This window comes from Somniosus microcephalus, chromosome 9 (genome assembly GCF_052327205.1).
Source record: "Somniosus microcephalus isolate GS21.2 chromosome 9, FLI_Smic_1.0, whole genome shotgun sequence".
NCBI lineage: Eukaryota > Metazoa > Chordata > Chondrichthyes > Squaliformes > Somniosidae > Somniosus > Somniosus microcephalus.
Window position 1 is genome coordinate 206,684,395 of NC_140995.1, and position 13,410 is coordinate 206,697,804.

Sequence of the window (13,410 nt, forward strand, 5' to 3'; positions counted from 1 at the left end):
AGGGAAACATTCTCCCAGCATCCACCCTATCAAGCCCTGTAATAATTTTGTATGCTTCCATGAGAACCCCTCTCATTCTTCTGAATTCAAGAGAATACAGGCCTAGTTTACTCAGTCTCTTCTCATACGACAGTCTCGCCATCCCAGGAATCAATCTTGTGAACCTTCGTTGCACTCCCTCCATGGCAAGTATATCCTTCCTTAGGTAAGGAGACCAAAATTGTACACAGTACTCCAGGTGTGGTCTCACCAAGGCCCTATATAATTGGAGTAAGACTTCTTTACTCCTGTACTCAAATCCTCTTGTAATGAAGGCAAGCATACCATTTGCCTTCCTAATGGCTTGCTGCACCTGCACATTCACTTTCAGTGACTCATGTACAAGGACACCCAGGTCGCTTTGAGCATCTGCATTCCCCAATCTTTCACCATTTAGGAAATACTCTGCCTATCTGTTTTTTCTACCAAAGTGGATAACTTCACATTTATCCACGTTATATTCCATCTGCCATGTTCTCGCCCACTCGCTGAGCCTGTCGAGATCCCCTTGAAGCCTCTTTACATCCTCTTCGCAACTAACACTGCCACCTAGCTTTGTATCACCAGCAAATTTGGAAATGTTACATTTAGTCCCCTCATCCAAATCATTGATATAGATTGTGAATAGCTGGGGCCCAAGCACCGATCCTTGTGGTACCCCACTAGTCAGAGCCTGCCATCCTGAAAAAGACCTGTTTATCCCTACTCTTTGTTTTCTGTCTGTTAACCAATTCTCAATCCATGCTAGTATATTACCCCCAATTCCATGTGTCCTAATTTTGTTCACCAACCTCTTGTGTGGGACCTTATCGAAGGCCTTCTGAACATCCAAATACACCACATCTTTGTCTTTGTCTACTCCACTAGTTACATTCTCAAAGAACTCCAATAGGTTTGTTAAACAGGATTTCCCTTTCATAAATTCATGTTGACTCTGCCCAATCTTACTATTAGTTTCTAAGTGCCCAGTTGTTGCATCCTTTATAATAGATTCCAGCAGTTTCCCAACTACTGATGTGAGGCTAACAGGTCTGTAGTTCCCCGTTTTCTCTCTCCCTCCTTTCTTAAATAGCAGGGTTACATTTGCTATCCTCCAATCTGCAGGCACCGTTCCAGAATCTATAGCATTTTGGAAGATGACAACCAATGCGTCCACTATCCCAATGGCCACCTCTTTCAAAACCCTAGGATGTAGGTCATCCGGTCCTTGGGATTTATCGACTTTTAGTCCCATTAATTTTGCTAGTACTGTTTTTTTTACTAATAATAATTTCTTTAAGTTCCTCATTCTCGCCACATTCTTGGTTTTCTCGTATTTCTGGGAAGTTTTTGTGTCTTCCTCCGTGAAGACAGAAACAAAGTATTTATTTAATTTCTCTGCCATTTCCTCATTCCCCATGATAAATTCTCCCATCTCTGACTGTAAAGGACCTACATTTACCTTTGCCAGTCTTTTCCTTTTCACATACCTATAGAAGCTTTTACAATCCATTTTTATATTTTTCGCTAGTTTGTGCTCATATTCCATTTTCCCTTTCTTTAACAAATGGGAAAACTGCCCCAGCACTAACACAAATGGCTCAGCAAGCCAGGGAAGGGGCACCCAGGGTCTTGCATGCAGCACTCCAGCTTTGTGCAGGGGAGTCAACACTGCAAGATAGGCCCTCTACCCACAGGAGCCAGGAGGCCCTCCAGATTGTAGGATATGAGAAAGACATAAGTAAGACAAAGACTAAAGTAATAGATTGAAAAAAAAACAAATTTTGAGGGAATGAGAATGGAACTAGGAAAGATAAACTGGAAAAAAATATTGACAAAGAGATAGAACAGCAGTGGGAAATATTTTAAAACGGTGATCATTAGAGTTCAGGAGAAATTTATATCGCTAAACAACAAGAACAAGCTAGCCGATAATGAAACACCATGGATTAATAAAGAGATAAGGGCAAAATTAAAGAAAAAGGCATACATTAAGGGGGAAAAGTTGGGGGCGCTCTTTTCACCGGGGCGCTACTTTTAGTGCCCCGGAGAAATTAGCACCCCTGCGGCCGAAATTGAGTGGTAGTGCCCCAAGAGGGAAGCAGGGCGCTACTGAAAGCACCCTGCCTTCCTCTTGGGACGCTGCGAGGGAATATCGCAGCACGTCGCACCGTGGTATTGCAGGCCTTCCTCCCCTTCTTAAAAGGGAGGGGCCTTGCGCAGTGTGACCCGGGGCCCAGTTGGGCCACCGGGGATCGGAGCGCTGGCAAAAGAGCCCGGCACTGAAGAGAAGTGCTGGGCTCATGGAGCGCAGCCGGCACTCCGCGGATGGGCGGGTCAGGAGACCGGGGACGGCAGCGGAGGCAGGTGCTGGCAGGTGGCCAGCAACAAAAATGGCCACCTAGCACCTCGCCTTTAAGTAGCGCCGCCCCGCCCGCAGGTAGGCCCCCCTGACCCTGTCGGACATAGCGTCTGGCAGTAAGTCAGGGGGCGCTACCGAAGATCGCGGCCAGGGCGCGAGCGGGGTGCTGTGCACGGTGATGATGTCATCACCGGTGGCGCAGCACCGCCGCTAACCTCCCGCTGAATTTCGCAGGAGGTTTTGGCGGTGCCGCCCCCCGGCGCTAGTTGCTTTGCGCCCCCCGTTAGCGTCCTCTTAGGGCACCAACGGGAGGCGCAAAGCAGCCAAATTTTTCCCCCTAAGATAAAAGAGAGGATGACAATAGTGAATACAAAGAGGTTAGGAAAGAAGTAAAAAAAACAATTAGGAAGACAAAGAAGAACTATGAAATTAAATTATCAAGGAATATAAAAAGAAATATTACAGGATTCTACAGACTAGTAAGGAAATAAAAATCAGGATAGGGATAGGACCACTAAGGGATGCACTAGATAAGCTCACAGGTACAGTAATACAGCGAAATGGCAGAAATATTAAATAATTACTTTGCCTCAGAATTCACCAGGGAGATTAATAGGGTGGACATGACATTAGAAGAAGAGATCAGAAAAGATATCGAGACATTTAAGATTGACAGGGGGGACGATAATTGCTAAACTAGTCATAAACTAGGCAGAGATGCCTTTAAGGGGAAGCTAGATAAGTACACGAGGGAGAAAGAAATAGAAGGAAATGCAGAAAGGGTTAGATGAAGTAGGGTGGGAGGAGGCTCGTGTGAAGCATAAACATTTGAGCCATATGGCCTGCTTTTGTGCTGTAAATTCTATGTAAATCTATGTAATTCTAGAAAAGCTCAAAAGATGTCTCAACTCATTAGTAGCCTTTGCCAAGGCTGAAGGATCAAGGCATTAAGATGTGACAGGCAAAAGTAAGAAAAAAAGAAAGACTTGCATTTATATAGCACCTTTCACGACCACCGGACGTTTCAAAGTGCTTTACAGCCAATGAAGTACTTTTTGAAGTGGAGTCACTGTTGTAATGTGGGAAATGCGGCAGCCAATTTGCACACTGCAAGATCCCACAAATAGCAATGTGATAATGACCAGATAATCTGTTTTTATTATGTTGGTTGAGGGATAAATAGTGGCCAGGACACCGGGGATAACTCCCCTGCTCTTCTTTGAAATAGTGCCATGGGATCTTTTACGTTCACCTGAGAGAGCAGACGGGGCCTCGGTTTAATGTCTCATCTGAAAGACGGCACCTCCAACAGTGCTCCCTCAGCACTGCACTGGAGTGTCAGCCTAGCTTTATGTGCTCAAGTCCCTGGAGTGGGACTTGAATCCACAACCTTCTGACTCAGAGCTGAGTGTGCTACCCACTGAGCCACAGCTGACACTGTAAAGGGAACGGAAGCCTCATGTGCAGGCTTGAGGCTGCAAGTGACTGGCTCTGTCACTTGTGCCAGTCCCTATGGTGCATGTTCCTAGCAGGTGTCCTTTCAGCAGATGGCACTTCTGTGCATCTGGCTTTGCTGGTCTGGATCCTGTGAGGAAATTTCCCCACAACTATGGCCAAGTAAGTGCAACAATGCCTACAAAAATGGTTAGTAACATCGTGGGTGCAGCCAATTAGGCTTTGTTGGCTGATGATCACCCTGGTATGCCTTTTTTCATTCAAAATCAAATAAACCATGATATGTTGTTATTGGGGTGCTTCTGAAGAATCTACCAGCATAATTGTCAGTCAGGCTATTGGGCATTTTGACACATTGTACTAATTGTGAGCCAAAATTAAATCTGGTCACCTCCGTACAACAACAGCAAATTCCATTTATGTTAAAGAAAGAAGAAAGACTTGCATTTATAAAGTACCTTTCACAACCTCAGGATATCCTAAAGCACTTCATAGCCAATGAAGTACTTTTTTGAAGTGTAGTCACTATTGTAATATATGAAATGTAGCAGCCAATTTGCGCACAGCAAGGTTCCACTAACAGCAATTTGATAATGACCAGATAATATGTTTTTAGGTGTTGATTGAGGGATAAATATTGCTCAGGACACTGGGAAGAACACCTCTGCTCTTCTTCGAAATAGTGCCATAGGATGAGATCTTTTACGTTTCCCGAGAGCTCAGACGAGGACATGTTGTGCCTTTAACATCCCAAGGTGCTTCACAAAATAAGCATATGGAAATCGGACACTGAGCCAAGAAAGGAGAGATTAGGACCAGAATTCTCTTTCCATTGACAGGTTAGCAGCGAGACAGAACTTCCGCTCACCAACATGACTCCGTCGCTAACCCATTGCATTTTCCTCTGGTGTTCTTAATCTGTTATACGGAGTGGGTTATGAGCAATAATATCGCATCTCATTGGGTTATCACTCCTGAGATGGAGGGAAATAGAATGGTGCTGAAGTGTTTAAAATGCAGCAGCTAATTAAAGGGGTACATGACCTTTTCCAGAGCAGGAGATACTAACAGAGAAAGCAGCAGCCTCAAGGGGATCAGCATCAGGAAGTGCTCTCAGATTCTCAGATACGTAAGAGGGCGTTTCAGGTCATATGGAAGGAGGTTGCTGAAACAGTCAGGCAACCTCCATCACCTCAAAAACTGCCACACAGTGAAGGAAGAGGTTCAATGACCTCACAAGGGTAGTCAACGTAAGTCAAGGCACTGTTCCTAATGTACATTCTATATCAATGATGGAGGCTTCACTCACCTTACTTCTCATGTTCTTTCTATGTCATAACATGGGAACCAGGGAAGCTGATTTATGCAAGGGGAAACCTCTGGAAACAGTGAAGCACAATCTTAACTTACTATTGTTCTATGTACACACATAAGGGCTTCTACAAGTCTTGAAGGACATTTGATTTAAAGGGATAATGCACCTGCAGCTCTCATCATCGTGGGATACATGCACTCATAGAAGTAGCCATACCACTCATATTCCTTTAACATACTCTCTCTGCAAAGGAAAAGACTGCATAACCAGTGCCAGAAAAATTAAACTGGGGGATGAACGCCACTACTGAAAATCCTGGGGTAGATTTTAACTTGGGCAACCTGGCATAAATGAGGCGGGGGTAGCCCGCCCAGTTTATGCCAGCACTCCGACCACTGCCACCTGCAAAAGGGGGCTTTCTCTGGGTGTCCAGAGCGCTCACTAATTTCAGTTGGTAGGCCCTTCTAATCTACAAATTTGTGTCCAATGATGTTTAAAGGACCCCGATTGCAATTTTGACAGACAATTGGGCACAGAGTGTGCCATGCATTGGGTGGTACAGCAGAAGAGGCACCAAAAAGGTAAGTTTAAAATTGTTTTTCTGGCTCCAGGTTCCACAAGAATAATGTGGGCTGCTGGCACTCCTCCCTGGGAAGGATTATGTGGGCGTAGGACAAGGTGGACAGCAAACAATCAGACATTGGCAGTGTGAGGCCTGGGAAATGGAGGAGTATGCAATGTTGTCTGATGGATATGATTCTGTGAGTATGACTATGCCTGCCTGTTGCTTGACTAGTCTGTGGGATGTATCTCCCCAGTTGTTAGTGAGAAGGACTTTGCAGGACCAAATGGGCTGGGTGTGCCTTCATCGTATCCTGATTCAATGCCTAGGTCGCAGCTGAGTGATTTGTTTTATTCTTGTTATTCGTTGTAGCAGTTTGACACAACTGAGTGTCTTGCTAGGCCACTTCAGAGGGCAGTTAAGAGTCAACCACGTTGCTGTAGGACTGGGGGCACATATAGGCCAGACCAGATAAGAATGGCAGGTTTCCTTCACTGAAGGACATTAGTGAACCAGTTGGATTTTTGTGACAGTCTGACAGCTTCATGGTTATTTTTACTGATGCCAGCTTTTTATTTCCAGATTTTTAAAATTGAGTTCAAATTCACAAACTGCTATGGTAGGATTTGAATTTATATTCTCTGGATTATTAGTCGAGACCTCTGGATTACTGGTCCAGTAACAGAACTACTACACTACTGTACCCTCAAATTGACAACTTTCAACAGTTCTTGCAGAGCTGCTTGAGGAAATCTTTGCCTCAATAAAGTTCCAAGCATGTTTACAGTCCTCAATAATTGGACATTTTGCCCCTGAGAATGATTGTTTACGTCGTTTCCCTGGAGGGCTGTTCCTGTCTCCTGCCAGAGTTATGACAGGTCACTGGGAGAACATCCATGGAATTGCAGGGCCTTTATCTTTTTGCCTAGGAATACATGTTGTAAGGTTGTAAATTGTTATACCAGCAGGTGTAGAACTCTTTCACCTGTGGAACTCTTTTCCTTTGTTGGTTTAGCATCATCCAGTTGTAAGCATTGTGATTGTCAGTGAACTCTGATTCAATGTTTTTATTTCCACCTGTTAAAATTTACTGTTACTGTAATATCATTGATTGGTGGGTGAAATTTTATTTCTCAAAGTCATAATCTGTCAAAAGTGCCCTTCTGTCTGCAATCTGGAAGACATCCTCTTTGTGCCTCTGTAAATTGTAGCAAATTATGGAAATGGAAAATTATGTGTAGTCGAGTGTGGAGGTAACAAATGTGTGGATGAGGGTTTCAGTGGCAAATTGTCTGTGGTAGAGCAGAGGCAGCTGATGTTACAGTGGCGGAGATAGACTGTCTTTCTGTTGGAGAGGCTATTAGATTAGAAGCTCAGCTTGGGGTAGAATGGGATGCCAAGATTGCAAACAGCGCTGAGGCAGTAGCCGTGGAGGGGGTGGAATCAGAAGCAAGGGTACGGAGTTTGTGATGGGGGCCAATTATTAGCTGGAGGAAATTGGGTGAAGGTAGGCCCCACAGAGAAGGGACTTGGAGACTCAAAGATGTCATTTTTTTCCAAATTGTTTTACTCCTGGGCCCCTTACGCAGGGGCCAAGGAGGGGGCTGTATAGGGTCTCTGGTGAGGGGCCTGGGAGCAGCATGTGGCAGGCAGGCACCCATGGTGGCGCAGAATTGGGCATTGGCACCCACTAGCTCCATGCAAATGGGATATCCTCCCACTGACCACACTAACCCAAATGGGGTCAGCAAGGGAGGGTACCGGTGGTCATGATCCCAGCCTAACTGCCAGGATTGTGGCCTGTGCATTTGCAAGACCAGGATGGTTTTTTTTGCTTATGAGCATTTACTGTATTAACTGCCAAGTTTGATACCGTGAAGCAATATTAGGCTGTGCAGTTATTGAAAATGTAACCATTTCAGTTCTCTAAAAGCAATAGTGGTTAATGTGGAAACCAGATTCCAGAGGTTTAAAAGATCCCGTGGAACTTTGTGAAGAAGAACAGATGAGTTCTTCCAACATCCTGGCCAACATTTATCCCTCAACAAATACCACCAAAAGGATTAACTGGTCATTTCAAAAGCTCACATGATAATTACAGGAAGGCCATGTGGCTCATCTTAGTTCTTCCATCCAGAGAGACCCAAAGCAACCCCCCCATCCCGAATTGTAACATCCAATTGTTTCTTGAATGATTCCAGGGTCTTTATCTTCACTGTTCTTTCTGGAAATTTATTCCACACATTGATCACTTTGTGTGAAGAAGAATTTCCCGATAACGATCCTAAAATTACCTTTTACTAGTTTGAGCATGTGTCCCCTAGTTCTACTTCAGGTCAGCATCTTCTATAATCTTAACAATCTTATATATCTCTCTAAGATCACATCTTAAATCACATCTAAGCTGTGAAGCCCAAGATTCTCTAGTCTTTCCTGATAACACAACCCTGATACTACAGATAAGGCTGGTAGCTGTGCTCTCCTCTGACTCCAGCCATTTAATATATCTTTCATTTCATGGCAACCAGAACATAAGAAATAGGAGCAGGAATAGGCCACTTGGCCCCTCAAGCCTGCTCCACCATTCAATAAGATCATGGCTGATCTTGGGCTCAAAGCAACTTCCCTGCCCGCTCCCCATAACCCTTCACTCCCTTATCTTGAAAAAATCTGTCTATCTCCACCTTAAATGTATTTAATGACCCAGCCTCCACAGCTCTCTGGGGCAGAGAATTCCACAAATTTACGACCCTCTGAGAGAAGAAATTCCTCCTCATCTCAGTTCTAAAAGGGCGACCCTTTATTCTGAAACTATGCTTACGAGTTCTAGATTTCCCCACGAGGGGAAACATCCTCTCTGCATCTACCTTGTCGAGCCCCCTCAGTATCTTATATGTTTCAATAAGATCCCCTCTCATTCTTCTAAATTCCAGAGCCCAACCTGCTCAACCTTTCTTCATAAGTCAACCCCCTCATCTTAGGATTCAACTGTGTGAATCGTCTCTGAACTGCCTCCAATGCAAGTATATCCTTCCTTAAATAAGGAGACCAAAACTGTACGCAGTACTCAAGGTGTGGTCTCACCAATACCCTGTACAATTGTAGCAGGACTTCCCTGCTTTTATACTCCAACCCCCTTGCAATAAAGGCCAACATTCCATTTGCCTTTTTGATTACTTGTTGTACCTGCATGCTAACTTTTTCTGTTTTGTGCACAAGGGCCCCCAGGTCCCTCTGAACTGTAGCATTTTGTATTCTCCATTTAAATAATCATTTGCTTTTTTATTTTTCCTGCCAAAGTGGGTAACCTCGCACTTTCCCACATTATACTCCATCTGCCAAATGTTTGCCCACTCACTTAGCCTGTCTATATCCCTTTGCAGATTCTTTGAGTCCTCTGCACAACTTGCTTTCCAACCCATCTTTGTATCATCCGCAAACTTGGCTACATCACACTCGGTCCCTTCATCCAAGTCATTAATGTAGATTGTAAATAGTTGAGGCCCCAGCACTGATCCCTGTGGCACCCCACTAGTTACCGTTTTCCAACCGGAAAATTACCCATTTATCCCGACTTTCTGTTAGTTAGCCAATTCTCTATCCATGCTAATATATTACCCCCAACTCCGTGCACTCTTATCTTATGCAGTGACCTTTTATGTGGCACCTTATTGAATGCCTTCTGGAAATCCAAATACACCACATCCACTGGTTCCCCTTTATCCACCCTGCTCGTTACATCTTCAAAAAACTCCAGCAAATTTGTTAAACATGATTTCCCTTTCATAAAACCATGCTGACTCTGCTTGACTGCATTATGATTTTCCAAATGCCCTGCTACTGCTTCCTTAATGAAGGACTCCAGCATTTTCCCAACGACAGATGTTAGGCTAACTGGTCTATAGTTTCCTGCTTCCTTCCAGAACAGGTCACAATATTCAAGGTATGATCTGACCATAGCGCTATAAAGTTTGACCATTACCTCCTCTGATTAATATTCTACTGCTTTTGCTATAGCATTCACTACCCTATTGGCTTTGTTGATTGATGCTCTGCATTGGTTGAACATGTTTAAAACGGAATCCATCAAGACTCCGATGTCGCTTTCAGCTTTATCCATAGCTATTTCAATGCCATTCATGAAGTACATGTTTATTTTTCCTTCCCATGTACAACATTTTACACTTTTCTGCATCACATTTCATCTGCCATTGTTCTGCCCACTTAAATATTTTGTCCAATTCATTCTGTAATTCTAAACTCTTCCTCCAGTTCCGCTGACCTTCCCATTTCAAAAGCCGAGTGAATGCCCACAAGCTCTATGGCTTGTCCTCGAAGGGGATGAGGAGTTAGAATATGGGATGCCCCCTCTGGTGGCCTGCCTTTGGAGGTTATTGTGTGCTATTTGTCCTGTAAAAAGATAAAATAAATGAGAGTAAGGCTAGCAGATGAGTATTGTGTACCAAGCAGCATGGGAGAGGTGATGGAAGAGATGTGGCGTTTGAGGTTGTTAAAGTGGAGAAAGGGGGTTTTCAGGTTGCGCATGCTTGTTTTGGTGCTAAGAGAGTAGCCAAAGAGCAAAATTCAGAGTTAGAGCTGCCCTTAACCATAATGTAGTATGAATGGTTGGTTGTGGAAGTGTTTTTTTTAGGAGGTTGAAGAGTTTGCTGATTCCCATGGTGAGTAAGGAAGAAAAAGAGAAAATTCCCATTGTCAGCCCTAGTGAGGTTGTTGAACATTTCCCAGCAACGTTCTGCAGTCCTAAGGGGTGAGGGAGCTGGATAGGGGAGAAAGTCCAATTTCCATTCCGGGGGTGGAGGTGGCTAGGAATGTAGGACAGAACCCAGGTTACACCGCGATTCCACTCCTTAGCACTGGACCTTTTAAATTCCAAGTAGGCTGTGGGTGGGTGTTCTACTTACCAAAATGATGCATCAGGGAGAGTTCCTGGGCTATCCCGGGAATTCCACCTATTACACTATCAACTGACAGCTGATGTCAGTCTCATAAAGGACCTTAGGAGTCATCAGACCTTTACTAGGGAAGGGTAATTAATGCCAGAAGGAATCACTTACCTTCCCAAAGAGGGCCGCTTGCTCCATTGGGAGCAGAGGATCTGAATAGAAGAATTTTCTTCAGGGCCTCAGCAGCCTCCTCTCTGCCACCAGAATGACATGCCACCGTTCAGACAATCCAGCTGGCAAATCGAGGTGGGCGCTGATGATGCATACTCCCTGGCCATGCAAATTTGGGATGGACTCTCTGGCTTGGGGTTGTGGTCGACAGGGTTTAATTCTGCTGCATTTGCGCCAATGATGGACCTCCAGGAATTTGGTGCCAATATATAAAAAGTTTAGGTTCCAGGAATAAACCAGCAGGTTCTGTTACTAAACATAGAAACATAGAAGATAGGAGCAGGAGTAGGCCATTCGGCCCTTCGAGCCTGCTCCGCCATTCAATGAGATCATGGCTGATCATCCAAATTCAGTACCCTGTCCCTGCCTTCTCCCCATATCCCTTGATCCCTTTAGCCTTAAGAAATATATCCAACTCTTTCTTGAATATATTTAATGAACTGGCCTCCACTGCCCTCTGTGGCAGAGAATTCCACAGGTTCACCACTCTCTGGGTGAAGAAATTCCTCCTCATTTCAGTCCTAAATGGCTTACCACTTGTCCTTAGACTATGACCCCTGGTTCTGGACTCCCCGGCCATCAGAAACATCCTTCCTGCATCTAGTCTGTCCAGGCCTGACAGAATTTTATAGGTTCCGATGAGATCCCCTCTCAATCTTCTAAACTCCAGTGAGTATAAGCCCAATCGACACAATCTCTCCTCATACGTCATTCCTGCCATCCCAGGTATCAGCCTGGTGAATCTTCGCTGCACTCCTTCCATGGCAAGAACGTCCTTCCTCAGGTAAGGCAACCAAAACTGCACACAATACTCAAGGTGCGGTCTCACCAAGGCCCTGTACAACTGTAGCAAGACATCCTTGTTCCTGTACTCGAACCCTCTTGCTACGAAGGCCAACATACCATTTGCCTTCTTAACTGCCTGCTGCTCCTGCATGCTTACCTTCAGCGACTGGTGCACAAGAACACCCAGGTCTCTTTGCACTTCCCCTTCTCCCAATCTATTGCCATTCAAATAATAATCTGCCTTCCTGTTTTTGCCACCAAAGTGGATAACCTCACATTTATCCACATTATAGTGCATTTGCCATGTTTCTGCCCAATCACCCAACCTGTCCAAATCGTACTGGAGTTTCACGACATCCTCCTCACAGCTTACCCTCCCACCCAGCTTTGTGTCGTCTGCAAATTTGGAGATATTACATCCAATTCCCTCGTCCAGATCATTAATATATTTTGTGAACAGCTGGGGTCCTAGGACCGATCCTTGCAGTACCCCACTAGTCACTGCCTGCCACTCGGAAAAGGACCCGTTTATTCCAACTCTTTGCTTTCTGTCCGCCATCCAGTTCTCTATCCAAGTCAATACCTTGCCCCCAATCCCATGTGCCTTAATTTTTCACGCTAATCTCTTATGTGGGACCTTATCGAAAGCCTTCTGAAAGTCCAAATACACATCCACTGGTTCTCCCTTATCTATTTTACCAGTTACATCCTCAAAAAATTCCAGTAGATTAGTCAAGCATGATTTACCTTTTGTAAATCCATGTTGACTTTGTCCGATCCTGTCGCTGCTTTCCAAGTGCTCTGCTATTACATCTTTTATAATAGACTCTAGCATTTTCCCCACTACCGATGTCAGGCTTACCGGTCTATAATTCCCCGCTTTTTCTCTACCACCTTTTTTGAATAGTGGGGTAACATTAGCTACCCTCCAATCCATGGGTACTGTTCCAGAGTCTATCGAATTCTGGAAGATGACCAGCAATGCATCTACTATTTCTAGGGCCACTTCCTTAAGTACCCTGGGATGTAGATTATCAGGCCCTGGGGATTTATCGGCCTTCAGTCCCATCAATTTTCCTAACACCATTTCCCTACAAATACTGATTTCTTTCAGTTCCACCCTTTCATCAGACCCTATGTTCCCCGGCATCTCTGGGAGGTTATTTGTGTCCTCCTTTGTGAAGACAGAACCAAAGTATGAATTTAGTTGGTCTGCCATTTCTTTGTTTCCCATTATAAATTCCCCTGATTCTGACTGCAAGGGACCTACACTTGACTTCACCAATCTTTTTCTCTTCACATATCTATAAAAGCTTTTACAGTCAGTTTTTATGTTCCCTGCTAGCTTACTCTCATATTCTATTTTCCCTTTCTTAATTAATCCCTTTGTCCTCCTTTGTTGAATCCTAAACTGCTCCCAATCCTCAGGATTATTGCTTTTTCTGGCCAATTTATATGTCCTCTCCTTGGATCTTATGCTATCCCTAATTTCTCTTGTTAGCCACGGTTGAGTCACCTTTTTTGTTTTATTTTTATGCCAAACTGGGATGAACAAATTCTGTAGCTCATCCATTCAGTCTTTGAATGTTTGCCATTGCCTATCCACCGTCAACCCTTTGAGTGCCATTTCCCAGTCAATCCTACCCAACTCGCTCCTCAGACCATCGTAGTTTCCTTTATTTAAATTGAGGACCCTAGTCTCTGAGTCAACTACTTCATTCTCCATCTTAATGAAGAATTCAATCATATTATGATCGCTCCGACCCAAGCGGCCTCG

At 44.4% G+C, this 13,410-nt stretch overlaps 1 protein-coding gene across 5 annotated transcripts in view; it reads left to right on the forward strand.

Annotated features, from left to right (window-relative positions):
* The window catches only part of LOC147112978 (uncharacterized), a 97,972-nt gene that overhangs the window by 59,091 nt on the left and 25,471 nt on the right, over positions 1-13,410 (forward strand). Inside the window, exon 11 of one of the 5 annotated variants that reach the window (XR_015079608.1) lies at positions 4,452-4,674. The exons of the other annotated variants lie outside the window; for them this stretch is intronic. The gene's annotated coding sequence lies outside the window, so the exon portion shown is untranslated. The remainder of the gene's footprint in view (positions 1-4,451; positions 4,675-13,410) is intronic. 5 annotated transcript variants of the gene reach the window in all.